The 16694-nt window shown below is 35.1% G+C and overlaps 2 protein-coding genes and 1 long non-coding RNA gene across 5 annotated transcripts in view; 1 reads left to right on the forward strand and 2 right to left on the reverse strand.

Annotated features, from left to right (window-relative positions):
* Positions 1-8530, reverse strand: part of LOC127871447 (uncharacterized) — a 190324-nt gene extending 181794 nt beyond the window's left edge. Inside the window, exons 1-3 of one of the 2 annotated variants that reach the window (XR_008045339.1) lie at positions 8256-8530; positions 7266-7369; positions 6878-6964 (exon numbers count right to left, since the gene is read on the reverse strand). This is a non-coding gene — a long non-coding RNA (uncharacterized LOC127871447). Of the gene's footprint in view, positions 1-6877; positions 6965-7265; positions 7614-8255 lie in introns of those variants that run through there. The other variant, XR_008045338.1, reaches the window with a different exon arrangement.
* Positions 1-16694, reverse strand: part of LOC127871441 (coiled-coil domain-containing protein 74B-like) — a 187249-nt gene that overhangs the window by 63198 nt on the left and 107357 nt on the right. The gene's annotated exons all lie outside the window — the stretch shown is intronic.
* Positions 1-16694, forward strand: part of LOC127871440 (nucleoredoxin-like) — a 205077-nt gene that overhangs the window by 33577 nt on the left and 154806 nt on the right. The gene's annotated exons all lie outside the window — the stretch shown is intronic.

The following is a 16694-nucleotide window of genomic DNA, read 5'->3' on the forward strand; positions in this document are numbered from 1 at the left end:
TTAAATTATCATTCGGAAACCATTTTACTATTTCGGGTCACCGTGACCTTGACCTTTGACCTAGTGACCTGAAAATCAATAGGGGTCATCTGCGAGTCATGATCAATCTACCTATCAAGTTTCATGATCCTAGGAATAAGCGTTCTTCAGTTTTCATCCGGAAACCATTTTACTATTTCGGGCCACCGTGAACTTGACCTTTGACCTAGTAACCTCAAAATGGATAGGGGTCATCTGCGAGTCATGATCAATGTACCTATGAAGTTTCATGATCCTAGGCATAAGCGTTCTTGAGGTATCATCCAGAAACCATTTTACTATTTCAGGTCACCATGACCATGACCTTTGACCTAGTGACCTCAAAATCAATAGGAGTCAACTGCGAGTGATGATCAATCTACCTATAAAGTTTCATGATCCTAGGCATAAGCGTTCTTGAATTATCATCCGGAAACCATTTTACTATTTCGGGTCACCTTGACCTTGACCTTTGACCTAGTGACCTGAAAATCAATAGGGGTCATCTGCCAGCCATTATCAATCTACCTACGAAGTTTCATGATCCTAGGCATAAGCGTTCTTGAGTTATCATCCGGAAACCATTTTACTGTTCCGAGTCACTGTGCCCTTGACCTTTGACCTAGTGACCTGAAAATCAATAGGGGTCATCTGCCAGTCATGATCAATGTACCTATGAAGTTTCATGATCCTAAGCGTTAACATTATTGGGTTATCATCCTGAAACCATTTTACTGTTTCGAGTCACTGTGACATTGACCTTTGACCTAGTGACCTGAAAATCAATAGGGTTCATCTGCTAGTCATGATCAATGTTCCAATGAAGTTTCATGATCCTAGGCCTAAGCATTCTTGACTTATCATCCGGAAACCATTTTACTATTTGGAGTTACTTTGACCTTGACCTTTGACCAAATGACCTGAAAATCAATAGGGGTCATCTGCCAGTCATGATCAATGTATCTGTGAAGTTTCATGATCCTAGATCTAAGCGTTCTTGAGTTATCATCCGGAAACCATCTGGTGGACGGACCGAACGACGGACCGACCGACATGTGCAAAACAATATACCCCCTCTTCTTTGAAGGGGGGCATACAAATTAACAAACAAGTGATGTCAGCATGCTTCGAAAACGAGAAAAATTGCCATATCTAGTCACGAGTCTTTTTTTAAATAAATTGTTTAACAAGAGCTGTCACCATAGAATGACATAATTATGCCCTCTATAAACAGTTTGATAGAAGTTATAGCATTTTTCGAAACCGAAACACAGAATTCGAAACCTAAACGCGGACCCTAAGTTCAAGGTCAAGGTCACAGGGGTCAAAATGTTTGTGTGTATGGAAAGGCATTGTCCATATAAACATGCACACCAAATATGAAGGTTATATCTCAAGGGACATAGAAGTTATGAGCATTTTTTGAAACCTAAACGCAGATTTTGATACCTAAACGCAGATCATAAGTTCAAGGTCAAGATCACAGGGGTCAAAATTTGTGTGTGTATGGAAAGGCCTTGCCCATATACACATGCATACAAAATATGAAGGCTTTATCTCAAGGGACATAGAAGTTATGAGCATTTTTCGAGACCTCAACGCAAAGTGTGACAGAAAGATGGACAGTCCGATCACTATATGCCCCCTTTTCTTCAAAAAGGGGCATAAAAAACATAGCAAAAGGAAATTACAATCTTCGAACATAGAAATCATTAACAATGTATGCTTGAATGAAAAATAAAGAAAACAAGAGCGTCAGAGGACAGCGCGCTCGACTATTCGAGTGCTTGACAGTATAACATAAGCCATCATGGGGAAATTAATCAGATTAATCAATAAGGTCAAGGTTATTGTTCAGGTATATTTACAACAATATATTGAGCATTTGTAAAGACATAAAACAAACTAATAAGATTTTTTTTCAGATTTTTTTTCAAGTTTCATAGCAATAGCTTGGGTGGGATGTTTTGATGATCCTTTAAAAATAAAGTAAATAAACATTTGTTTCTTTTTTTAAACCATATTTCAAAGAAAAGAAAAAAAATGTGGGTTGGGTAGGGGGGAGGGTTGAGCGGGGGTATAATGTGGAGCGTGGTCATTTATTAGAAAGTCTTTCAAAAATATTAAAGGAAAACAAAATTATTTTTTTTTGGGGCGGGGGGGTGCAGGGATTCTGAGTTGGGGCTTGGGGTATTGTTTTGTTTGGGTGGAGTCCATTGTGGTATTCAGGTAAGTGTCCTATTGTCAATTTATGAATAAAATCTTATCATACATTAAGAAGTTATGGAAATTTAACTAAAATTTATTCTTGTGACCTTAAGAGTCAAGGCATTCAAAGGTTGAGGTACAATTTAACTTGCCAGGTACAGTACCCTCGTGGTATTAAGAAAGTATTTGAAGTTTGAAAGCAATAGCTTTGATACTTTAGAAGTCAAGTAGATCTAAACACAAAATTTAAGAACATATTCAGTTACTTAGACAAAAAAGGGCCATAATTCTTACACAATGCTTGATACGGTTGTCTGCTCTTGTTTATAGATTGGGGTCATGTTGGTAAAACAGTTTGCAAAATATGAAAGCAATATGTCAAGGGATATTGAAAATATTTGAGGTGGTACGCAAACTTTAACATAGATTTATCAATAATATGCATATTCTAAATGGAGAAGGGCCATAATTTTACAAAATACTTCATACAGTTGTCTGGTTTTGTTTATAGATTGGGGTCATGTTGTTAAAGAATTTTGCACAATATGAAAGCAATAGGTCAAGGGACATTAAAAATATTTGAGGTGGTACGCAAACTTTAACATAGATTTAACAATAATATACATATTCTAAGTGAAAAAAGGGCCATAATTTTTACAAAATGGTTGATACAGTTGTCTGCTCTTATTTAAAGGTTGGGGTCATGTTGGTAAAGAAGTATGCAAAATATTAAAGCAATATGTCAAGGAAATATTTGGGCTTGTACGCAAACTTTAACATTAATACTAATAGTATGCATATTCTAAGTGTACAAAGGGCCATAATTCTATAAAATGCTTGATACAGTTGTCTGCTCTTGTTTAAAGGTTGGGGTCATGTTGGTAAAGAAGTATGCAAAATATTTACCCCCTAAGCAATATGTCAAGGCACATAGGAAATATTTTGGTTGGTACGCAAACTTAACATTTGTACGCTCACTCTCACGCCGACGCCGGGCAGAGTAGGATAGCTCCATTATATATATTTCATATATAAATTATAGGCTTTATAATAATAAGCTAAAAATGGGGGTCACCAGTGAAAACGATAAGTTCCCGCTTTACAATCAAGGTTACCCCCCTTTTCCAGAAACGCCATACTGAATTTGAGATTTTTATATGTGAGCATTAAGATGAGCTAAATGTTAAAAAATTATTATAAATAGATAAAAAAAAGAGGAAAAGCCTATAATAAACCCATAAACATACATACATCTCATATATCATGTGTGAGATGGAGCCTACTCAGTGCAGTAAGATTTGTTAACCTTGTTTGAAATTGCACGTGAAATGTGTTCTTCTATAAAATAAGACTTGAAAATGTTACAGGGAAATTAGAACATTAATAATTAAGTAACAAGGCACATATAATCATTCAATCGAACACGTTTAAAGGAAAATAGATTTATCAATGTATCAATGACTTGTGATATTAGTGATATTAAACATTAAACTTATTATGACAAACAAAACAAATACACGATTGTCATGGTAGTTCTTTGAAGAACTTCGACAGGTTGGAATAAGTGTCTCCAAAAGACACTTGGCATTAGTGACCCTGGGCTGACCGTCAAAGTTATTTATTATAAAAATGTTCTTGAGACCATCGCGTTCAAAGATCATTTTAAGATGCATAAGGATGAGTCCAGAGCCAGCTATAATATTTATGTTGTTGCAGCATTGAACACATGACTGTAAACAAGAACACTCAGTGACTGCAAGTTCCTAGCTTTTTTACGGGTTGAATTTGAGTCCATAATCCGTCTGGTTTCATTTTCCTCCTGCACAGGTTATCAGCATACAATGTATCACTGAAATGTTGAAGTTGATATTTAACTAGTACATGTACTTATATTCAGACAGGTTCATAAGATCATCAATAAGTTTCAGTCGAACAAAATTATGCACAATTGCAAATTGTGTATGAATAATTTTAACCATTTGTATTTATTAAAATAAAAAATATTTGGTCTTTTCTTATTAATTTGGCTTCTATAAGCCTTCTCAAAGTTGTTTCTATAAATTGACAACATTTTCTTCAAGTTATTTAACAAAATAATTATATACAGATGTCAAATACACAAGCACTTGTATAGGAGTAAGAACTGATATTAGTGTTTCATGAGAAGTGTGAAATGATCCATTATGATATGCGTCATCGTTTTTATTTATTCAAACATTCACGACATAGCATGTCATTACTAGTATTTTATATGATAAACCCCTTTAAACTGGATTAATAAGTAAGTGTAAACACCACATATCCAGTAGGGATAATACATGTATTTGGTATTAACATTTGGATGAAGAATGTATATATTTTATACATTCCATATCCAAATCTTAAAACCAAATACATGAATTATATACATTCTTCATCCAAATGTTAATACCAAATACATGCATTATCCCTACTGAATATGAAACTGACTATTAACGTTACATTTTATTTATTACTTAAAACATTGGTTCTACATTAACAATCACATATTATTATTAAATCAGTGAAATATCTACTTCGTTTCGATCTTATAAGCCTGTCTGCTATAAAGGAGATAGTTGAAACTTGATGAATGAACGTCCTTCCCGCATGTATTTCCACTTTCTTTAAGTTTAATTGATTATTGGAACATACAGTGTTGACAAAAAGTAATTAACCGTTCCTGGACCACCAATGTTGTTGATCATTGCTGAAAAGATAATAAATATGCAGCATTTTAATTTGAATAACCATAATACATAATTTAGGTGATCACACAAAAAGTATATCATTTTCAGAATAGTAATTTTTGTATTTGGGACATAATATACTTTTTTGTTGTTTGTTTGAGGAAAACATCAATACTGTTATAAAATTCAAATATGCTGTCCTTGATTTCCATGCATTTACAACACAACTTTTTCCTTACATGGCACATTTTCGGTATCGGGTCCGTTCGCCCTATTTACAAGTTCGCCCTGGGTCCGTTTGCCCTGGGTTCGTTCGCCCTATAGTATCATTCAGGGTTCCCTCTGGGCTTTCAAAAGTTGTCGCCACTTACTTTCGCCAAATTTAAAAAGTTGTCGCCACACTGGGGCTACATTTGGGCAATGAAGATCATGTTATTATAATACAAACAAAAACTGAGCATTTACAGTATGTTAAAGGAATTGATTTAATAACAGTAGTATTAATAATAACAACACATTTAACATTGTTAATTAAATAAAGGCACATTCAATCAGTTGTAACTCTTGTTGATTGACACCTTCTTAGCAGCCTGAATATGTTGCCACAGTTTTGGTGCTTCAGAAGCTTTATGGTATTCTGAAAATACAAAAAGGGAAATATAATATTAATATAATTGCCATTTTGACGAGTGAAACAGCAATATGTCACCGTTTAAATAGAACCAATAGATGTAAAATGTTTTACTATTTTCTATAATTACACCGATTTTTCTAAAAACAATCGATACTTACCTTTTTGATTGTCATTGTTGTCAATTTAACGGTCTTGAATCTGCTTCGAACACTGTGACAAACACTTCACATTTAAGCGCAAAGTCGGTATATTTCAATATTGCCTTATCTCTGAAGCAATAAAACTGCCGACCAATTAAGATAACTTGCAACAACACCCCAGATAATCGCAATTAGGTTACGCATGCGCAATTAATTTCCTTCTATATTACATATAAAATAGTTGATGTTCGATATCAATTTTTACCATGACCAAGCGTTTCAACACTATATCATCATACATCATTGGAAAGATAAATGCATAATCTTTTGAAAAAAATGCATGCCATCAAATTCTATGTGTTGTTACTCAAAATATTTACCTTAGAATAGGCACACCAGTTTTGACACATGTGGAGGCGACCATTTTTACTCAAATAGTATGACCTACTTTCAAAGCCGGGAACCATCGACAGAAAAAGTAGAGCACAAAAATGGCTTTTTTTCTTATTGCTTACAAATATACCTTCAAATTAATACCAAAAACAACCATTTGCATTCTATTTTACAAATCCTAGGCAGCATTCACTGAACAATGTGTGCTATATATCAAATTGACTGCATGTAACCCTGTAAACAGGAGTTCCGGTTTGGGATTATGTGACCTTTAAGAGAACCCAACCCCTTTAAATTTATATAAAAGGCACTTTTCCCACAGGTATAATCTGTTTTGAGACAGATCACAAAGTTCCGGTACAATGACTCACAGATTTATTCATAAAAGTCGCCGTTGAAAGCGTCATGCGTAACAGCGTTTCGCGTCAAGAATTATGGAAGAAAAGCCAAACTTGGTTTCATCATACATGCAGCACTTAGACTTCATACAAGTCATCACTTTCGATTCTAATAGGCAAAGTTGATGTAACAGATGACTGAAGAAATGACAAAAATCATCAATGGCAATATTTGTGCATCAAAGCAGGTTTTGAACAGGTTTCGAACAAACTTTTTTTGGGGGGGGGGCACATTTTAGGTAAAATCCATGTAGAAGCAGCATTTCTGATGTCATTTCACCCAACAAAAGGGCTTGCTTGCATGGAAATACAACACACTTGAATTCCTGACTCAAAAAAAGTGATCGTCAGACATGAGCTTTAAGTCTTTTGCCACACCTGGACCTATGATTCCTAGGCTCGCGTTCCGTCTCGGACAGGCTCCGGAAAGTGTCAGTCTGGCCCGGGTGCTCGATTCCGTGTAATCTGAGGAAACAAAAAGGTTTCTTGTGCACATTTACCAATAACGGTGCCAACTAATGTAAGTGGGATACAATTAGAGTAAGCTTTCAATAGTCTTTGTTGCTTTATTTGCTGCAAAGGGATAAGTCACCACGCCGGAATCACATTGTTGGGCACACTGGTAAAGTTATTGCCTTAAAATGTTGTTTCAGAGCTGCAGTAAATGTAAAACACCCAATTTTCCTAATTTTGGGGACAAACGTGTGCCAAGGTATCAAAGAAATCATTTTACAATAGATTTAATTGAAAATAACGGTGTACTAACCTACAAAGACACCGATCCTCTCGACACGACTGGGCGAGTGTTGAGGGCTGTCTCCGAATCAGTCATGCTGTACAGTTTTTGATGGCCTGTCACTTCAGCCGGACCTGTAAACCAATTGGACGACAGTTCAGACAGAGCTATAGACCCATTTCGACACCGCCTACAAATGCACGCTTAGGTTTACGCATAATAATAGTGATAATGGGGTCACTTAAATACAGATTCCCTGGTGTTTTTCATGCGGGGTCTATGACAACAACATTCCTCCAGCAAAGAAAGCATAATATTATTATCATTTTTGTGTTTTCAGCTGAACACTTGATTTTGCTTGAACTCAGCAAGATATCCAAACAGGAAAAATAAGGCAAAGTTGCGTTATTAAAACTTATTCTGAGTAGAATTGCCTGACGGGGTTGAAAGCGAAGGCAAATAACAGTGTCGGTCAAATATTGGCAGGCATTTTTAACAGTAAAAGGTTCAAAAAGTAAACAATAATAATAGATACAGATGAAATAAAGACATGCATTAGGTTCATTTTTGAGATTGATGCAAATTAATGTCAAGATGTCACTGAAAAACAATACAGAGTGTTTAAGTAGTCTTAGAATATGTCTCCGGAACAGGTTTCGGTGTGATTTTCCAGCATTTACCCCCCTTATTACCCCAAGTGCTACAGCCCAATTGCAAACAGCCCTAATTTGGGTCAAAATGACATCTGGCAGTTATGTTTTGCAATACAGAGAGTTTTTGATGGTCAATTGTCAAAATTCTGGCAGACGACTAACTTGGTCGGAAGTTCTTAAAGGTTACGCATGCGCAATTAATTTCCTTCTATATTACATATAAAATAGTTGATGTTCGATATCAATTTTTACCATGACCAAGCGTTTCAACACTATATCATCATACATCATTGGAAAGATAAATGCATAATCTTTTTAAAAAAATGCATGCCATCAAATTCTATGTGTTGTAACTCAAAATATTTACCTTAGAATAGGCACACCAGTTTTGACACATGTGGAGGCGACCATTTTTACTCAAATAGTATGACCTACTTTCAAAGCCGGGAACCATCGACAGAAAAAGTAGAGCACAAAAATGGCTTTTTTTCTTATTGCTTACAAATATACCTTCAAATTAATACCAAAAACAACCATTTGCATTCTATTTTACAAATCCTAGGCAGCATTCACTGAACAATGTGTGCTATATATCAAATTGACTGCATGTAACCCTGTAAACAGGAGTTCCGGTTTGGGATTATGTGACCATTATCACCATAACATTCCACTTTGCGTTAGTCGGCAGTCAGCACCACGCTCCATTGATTACAGCTGTATCGCTTACACCATGGAAATCTATAGTATTACGACTGCCGTAAAGCGGCTGGTAAACACAGCGTCTTTTGTCATTTTAAGAAAATATGAACGCAGAAAAATGCCGATTTTTTTTAAATCGCCATTTACGAAATTTTGTCGCCAGATTTTTTATTTTGTCGCAATTGGCGCCAATGGCGATCGACAGCGGGAACCCTGATCATTTCCATATCGGGATATGAACACAATGTACACAATATAAAGTGCATCATTTATTATTTTATATATAAGCTGTATATATTAAATTAATAAATTATTTGTACATTAATATGTGTATTATAATCATTAAGATTATGAGATTTTGAGTGTAACTTCTTGCGTTGTTTATGGTTCTTTCATTCAGCAATATATAACCACCGTCTGTCGGATTATCTATATTCTTGTAATCTTGTCGATCCCTGCATAGGCAAATAAATTTAAAATTCATATAAACATCATTAAATCTCAATAAAAACATCATCAATATTCAATTTACTAAACTGATCAATTTCCAATAATTCTTGCGTGTATTGCGCTGTGTGAAGTAGCAACTGGCCTTTATTGATCGTTGTCGATTAATTAAGAGATTAAAGAGATAACGGTCTGTGTTAATTGATTGATTGAGTGTCGTTTTAACCTAATTTAGTAAACATTGAGAACAATTACTAAATCATATAGAAATTAGTTATGTAGAATATGATTATTAAGTTGAAACTTTTAGTATTATCCTAAAGAGTATACTAAATATTGATGCATGCATAAATCATGTTTATAAAAAAGAACTGTTATTATTTATTTTTTTAGAAATTATCTTTAATATGATTATTAGCGTATGATTAAGTAAATAAACATAAATTATGTAAATGAAACAGAGCGGTATATTTTAAATTGTGTAGAAATTAGCCTCAAAGAAAATGTTCAATTATAATAAATACATTAAGGTATAAGATTATTATTTTTTTATTATATAAATATTAAAATGGTAAGCAGCGCAACATAAAGGCCAATTTCGTAAATTATGTTAACGGTCTCCAAACGGAGAGATACAGGTAAAATGTCAATTTATATTATAACCTTAGTCGATTTCGTCCGCCTTTTCAATTAAAAAGACCATTTATTGTATAAGCAAACCAAAAAGACCGATATATATGATAAATGACGTCTTCGGTGATAGGTTTCTCTTCCGCAATGAGGCCTATCGTCAGGCCCAACGGAATGATGGTTTGCATTTCATATGCAAACAGTGTGAGGAAAAAAACTGGCCAGAAATCACCGACACCGATGCAGATGAAGATGAAAGAGCAATCACCGACACTGACCAACAATCGATGGGCAACTCAATTTACGAGAACGCTTCATTGATGATTATGAATTTCATAAAATGTGCTTAACTATATTATAATCGATTGCCATGTAAGATAATACACATATTTCCAGAATGCTACCACATTCTGGCGGTGTAACGTAATGTTTTAACATATTTAAATTATTCATTAAAACATTGGACGACAATTTCAGCTTTTATGGAATTTTTCGTTTAAATGATGTCTCCAGTTAAGTTAAGGCGGAAAGTGTAGTCCCTGATTAGCCCGTGCGAACTGCACAGGCTAATCTGGGATGACACTTTACGCACATGCATAATTCCTAGTAAAGCACAGGCTAATCTGGGACGACACTTAACGCACATGCATAATTCCCAGTAAAGCATTATCGTATTTATGATTTGTTATAGGTCAAACAGCGTATCAAGGAACAGCCTCATGCCCGGGCAATAAAGGTGAAACATAAAGTTTTCATTAATTAATATTATAAACAATTAGAGAAAATTACTGGCCTTTGACGGCTTTGTTACAAACACGCTTACACGTTAAAGAGCGCCGTCTTGATTTTGTACACATGTTGACAAGTTTGTAGCTTAGTTGTCATTTATATATTAAAATGTTTAAAAGATAACAAATTTCGTTATATCTATTGCTTCCCTGCTTTAATAATAAAATTTAGGGCGAACGGACCCAGGGCGAACAGGATTGAGGGGGAACAGGATTTAGGGCGAACAGAAATAAGGGTGAGCGGACCCGGATTCCACATTTTCTTTTTCAAAATGAAAGCAAATATGAGTCTGATTATGTGGTAAAAATCACTGACAGGGTGCACTTTTCCTACAAAATCTACTTTACTCCAATTATGAATCAAGCAACTGTTATACTTGAAAAAAAAAGCAAAATCTATGTACCTTCCTGTTCCGAGCTTTGAGTTGACAGCAAAACAAGGCATTCCTTTCTTGAAAAGTTGAAGACTTTTCTTTACGTGATGGGTTTTGCCGTACGATAACCCGTTCACATGGCTGCAGTCATCACACAAGCATAAATCCACTTTATCCCCTTCTACTTCTCGCCAACAATATAAAATGTTGTAAGTGACACGGGTTCTAAACGTTATTGTTCACAATGGTCAAAATTTTCAAGCGTTTCCAGGAATCGTTTTTTTTTCCATAAATATCAACACTGCCATGCATTAATTGACGTTTATCATTAACCCCAGTCACATTAGAACGATAATAACACTTTTATTAATCTTTGTCTTTCAACATAGCAAATTGCGTTTTCTTTAAACGATACAATGTCGGCCATATTTGTTGCCTTTGTATTTAGCGGATCCTACATTTAGTATTTATAGAATATTCGTAGTTTTCAGCACATTCCCGAATAACGTTTAGATTGACGGATATGTACGAAAGAAGGAGATATTGCACGAAGTTCATTAGAGTGTTAATACCTTAAAAATGTATCAGAAAAAATTCTTCGTACTGTCTTTGTAGACACTCGTATATTTTCGGCCTAGACCGTCAAGTGAGGAACTTATTCTCGCATGAATATGCAAACAATAATAAAAACAAGAGTTCCGCGGTCGGAGATGACCGCATTGAAGCCGGATTTTTTATTTAAATGACAGGAAAGTACCTTTCGTGTTTTTGTCAATGCAATACTTAAATTACTGAAATATTGTTCAAAGGTCAAAATGAAATGTAAGTACTTTTCAAGGCATGAGCAAAGTTTGAGATTCTAGGTCCAAGCATACCAAAGTTACAACAATTTTAACATTTTAACATTTAAGTTCACAGTGACCTTGACCTTCAAATGAATGACATTGAAATGAATGACCTTGAAATGACCAGTGGTCATCTAAGTGTGCTTGCAAACCTTTACGTCAAGTTTGAGATTCTAGGTCCAAGCATACCAAAGTTATAACAATTTTAACATTTTAACATTGAAGGTCACAGTGACCTTGACCTTCAAATGAATGACATTGAAATGACCAGTGGTCATCTTCTAGTACTGGCCAATCTTTATTTCAAGTTTGAAGACTCTAGGTACAAGCATACCAAAGTTATAACATGAAATAAGAACTTTAACATTTTTACATTCAAGGTCACAGTGACCTTGACCTTCAAATGAATGACCTTGAAATGTCCAGTGGTTACTTACTAGTTCTGGCCAACCTTCATGTCAAGTTTCAAGACTCTAGGTCCAAGCATACCAAAGTTATAACAACTTTAACATTTTTACATTCAAGGTCACAGTGACCTTGACCTTCAAATGAATGACCTTGAAATGTCCAGTGGTTACTTACTAGTTCTGGCCAACCTTCATGTCAAGTTTCAAGACTCTAGGTCCAAGCATACCAAAGTTATAACAACTTTAACATTTTTATATTGAAGGTCACAGTGACCTTCACCTTCAAATGAATGACCTTGAAATGACCAGTGGTCATCTGTTAATCCTGGCCAACCTTCATGTCAAGTTTGAAGACTCTAGGTCCAAGCATACCAAAGTTATACCATGAAATAAGAACTTTAACATTTTTACATTCAAGGTCACAGTGACCTTGACCTTCAAATGAATGACCTTGAAATGACCAGTGGTTACTAACTAGTTATGGCCAACCTTCATGTCAAGTTTCAAGACTCTAGGTCCAAGCATACCAAAGTTATAAGAACTTTAACATTTTTTATATTGAAGGTCACAGTGACCTTGACCTTCAAATGAATGACCTTGAAATGACCAGTGGTCATCTGTTAATCCTGGCCAACCTTCATGTCAAGTTTGAAGACTCTAGGTCCAAGCATACCAAAGTTATACCATGAAATAAGAACTTTAACATTTTCGAGCACGCCGCCACCCCGCCCGCCACCCCGCCCGCCCCCCCGCCCGCCCGACAACATCAATCTATAAGCCGAGATTTTTTCGAAAAAAATCCGGCTAACTATGCCGTACCCAATGCTAGGAATTTTGCTTAAATAATATTTTTTTACACGTTTTATGACACTGTCATGTTATATAGTGATGTTCTGTATTCACAATGCGGGTTATTAAGAACTTCTTTGCAGGGACCTCTTTGTTAGTATCGGTCCCTCTTCTTTGATTGCGCATGAATGACCGCCAAGTGGTAAATCGGACTTTTCCAAATTCATTCGTGGTTGTTTTGGCAGCCAGCCAAGTCAGCTTATCTCAAAAAACGGTATTGAATACTATGGCCTAAGGGCTTCGCCCCAGGCCAAAAACAGGCACTTTACCTGTTAACAAATTCAGTTATATCACTTTGAAGTTGTTGATTATGGCATTCTTTTGTTTATCATGTCATTATAATAAACACATAAATGCAGCTGATGGATAAGCCAAATGGTTTTGATGTGAACAAAACATGAATAAATTAATGTTTAAGAACATTTTTTTGTTTTAATAAAGTCAACAAAGATGCAGAAGGCATCATAAACAATATAACACAATTTGAATGTTTGTTCATGAAAAATAGTTCTTTTTAAAATTGATTAAGATTTTGCATTTGACCTAAACTTAAATGGTTTCACTTTAAAGTAACAACTAGATTAATCCATCATGTCATTGCCGGAACCCACATTTACTCAAATAAGCTGTGCTTCTTGATTCCTTGATGGCTGATGTGAGATAAAGTCAGAAAAATATTGTTTAAATTACAAGTTTAGGTTCTTTATCAATGAGTATCTAAATGTTGAAATGCTTAAGACATTGAAGGGAGACCATACAAATGTCAAAAGTACATAATAATAGACTGACAATAATTACCCTTTATGAGACCCCTTGTGAGAGAATTATCTGAAAAATGTCATAATTACATTGCCATGTATCTTCTGCTCAGGGTATTAAAACGCTGAATATTTTCATATGATATAACACTTGTTCATTCATGATATCTAAACATAGCAACAGTGGTAGTATTGTGAATATTTGTATTGTATTCTTACTTATTAATAATTATCAGGTATATTACACATGTGGCAAGCATAGGATTTGTAAGATACAAAATAACAAAATTTGTGAAAGTTGTCTCTTTTAAATCCACTTGCAATGGACAATTCAGAGGCTGGTGAAAAGTATGATGAATATGGCCTTCTCTGTGAAAATAGGGTTTAATGCATGTGCGTAAAGTTTCATACCAGATTAGCCTGTGCAGTCTGCACAGGCGAATCAGGGATGACACTCTTCCCCTTAACTGGATTTTTGCTAAGAAGAGACTTTCATGAAACGAAATAAATCATAAAGGCGCAAAACTGTCGTCCCTGATTAGCCTGTGCAGATTGCACAGTTGACACTTAACACACATGCATTAAACCTCCTTGAATTATGGAGGATACATGAACAATTTTCAGCATATTGTTTATTGTGTTTTCTTTAAGGTGATTCTGTAGCGGTAGATCACTCAAGCCAGTATGAGGCTTTTGACAGGTTGATATCAGTACTTGTGGGAGATAGTAAAGAGAGCATTCCCAGCTGCCATGCTGGCATTAATCAGTTGTGTTAGTGTTAAATGGAAAACGTATCAAAAGTATTGTCCCCTTGGGAATAGTGAATCCATCTGCTGGGAAAACATATAAGTTTTGAATACTTTGTGCACTTCCTTAATGTCCCACAGTGTTTTTAGAGGCCTAATCAATTGTTAATTGCTTTGAACCATTTATAAGAAGTGTCAGATTAAACATGTCAGTCAGAAGTCCTTTTAATTATAATAAATTGCCTAGTTCAGGCCTTATTAATAGAATTTGTTTTTGTCATGTGATTTTTTTTTAACAGTTTCTTTTTCATACTCCTTTAATTCAATTTGCTTTTTCCTCATTAATGATCCTTAAAATGCATCTTAAGTTTGTTAATTTTATGACAATGCAATTTTTTTTTTTTGGGGGGGGGGGCAAATAGCACATCCATGATAAATTTAATCAGATTTTCAATGGCTTTATGCTGCAAATGTAATAAAATATCAGATTTATATGAACACAAGTGTTGCAGTCTGTTTGAAATGGTCTGGTAAATTCATTAATTGAAAATAGGGCTGTCTACTACCTCTACCTCTTCAATGCCCTAAAAATGTATAGCCACCATATGCAACACTTAACATTTGCACAAGCAGTGAGATTTTGATTATATTAACTGTTATATATCACGAAGGTATAGGCAGTCATGCATAACAACAAGACAGGAATGTTCAATTTATCAGCTAGAGGTTTGCAAATGCACATGTGTGTGCACTATGGCTTTCTACATAAATCTAACAGGAATTTCGTTCCATTTTAAACCCACCATTTGTAAACAAAAATGTAACTGCTTGTACTGTGTTCAGATTCTTGGAGTTTATGTTACATGTACATTAGGTTCCCAGTCTCACTAATGTTTTAAATATTCCAACTAAGTTATCTGTAAGTATCCAGACATAGTATTGTGTTAGGTATCCAGACTCAGTTTTGTGTTAGTTTAAGATACTCAGTATTTGTGCTTGTATAATGCATGTATTCAGACTCTGTATTGTGCATGTATTCAGACTCAGTATTTGTATTAGGTATTCAGACAAGGTATTGTGCGAGGTATTCAAACTCTGTATTGTGTTAGGTATTCAGACAAAGTATTGTGCGAGGTATTCAAACTCTGTATTGTGTTAGGTATACAGACTCAGTATTGTGTTAGGTATTTAGACTCAGTATTGTGTTAGGTATACAGACTCAGTATTGTGTAAGGTATTCAGACTCTGTATTGTGTTAGGTATTCACACTCTGTATTGTGTTAGGTATCCAGACTCAGTTTTGTGTTAGGTATCCAGGCTCAGTATTGTGTTTGGTATACATACTCAGTAGTGTGTTAGGTTTCCAGACTCATTAATATGCTAGGTATACATACACAGTAGTGTGTTAGGTATACAGACTCAGTATCATGTTAGGTATACACACTCAGTATTGTGTTAGGTATTCAGACTCAGTATTGTGTTAGGTATTCATACTCAGTATTGTGTTAGGTATTCGGACTCAGTATTGTGTTAGGTATTCAGATTCAGTATTGTGTTAGGTATTCAGATTCAGTATTGTGTTAGGTATCCAGACTCTGTATTATGTTAGGTATACAGACTCAGTATTATGTTAGGTATACAGACTCAGTATTGTGTTAGGTATTCAGACTCAGTATTGTGTTAGGTATCCAGACTCAGTATTGTGTTAGGTATCCAGACTCAGTATTGTGTTGGGTATACAGACTCAGTATTGTGTTAGGTATACAGACTCAGTAGTGTGTTAGGTATACAGACTCAGTATCATGTTAGGTATACACACTCAGTATTGTGTTAGGTATCCAGACTCTGTATTATGTTAGGTATACAGACTCAGTATTGTGTTAGGTATTCAGACTCAGTATTGTGTTAGGTATACAGACTCAGTATTGTGTTAGGTATTCAGACTCAGTATTGTGTTAGGTATCCAGACTCTGTATTATGTTAGGTATACAGACTCAGTATTGTGTTAGGTATACAGACTCAGTATTTATGTTAGGTATACAGACTCAGTACTGTGTTAGGTATACACACTCAGTATTGTGTTAGGTATTCAGACTCAGTATTGTGTTAGGTTTGCAGACTCAGTATTGTGTAAGGTATCCAGACTTTGTATTGTGTTAGGTATCCAGACTCAGTATTGTGTTGGGTATACAGACTCAGTATTGTGTTAGGTATTCAGACTCAGTATTGTGTTAGGTTTGCAGACTCAGTATTGTGTTAGGTA

This window comes from Dreissena polymorpha, chromosome 3 (genome assembly GCF_020536995.1).
Source record: "Dreissena polymorpha isolate Duluth1 chromosome 3, UMN_Dpol_1.0, whole genome shotgun sequence".
Taxonomy (NCBI): Eukaryota; Metazoa; Mollusca; class Bivalvia; order Myida; family Dreissenidae; genus Dreissena; species Dreissena polymorpha.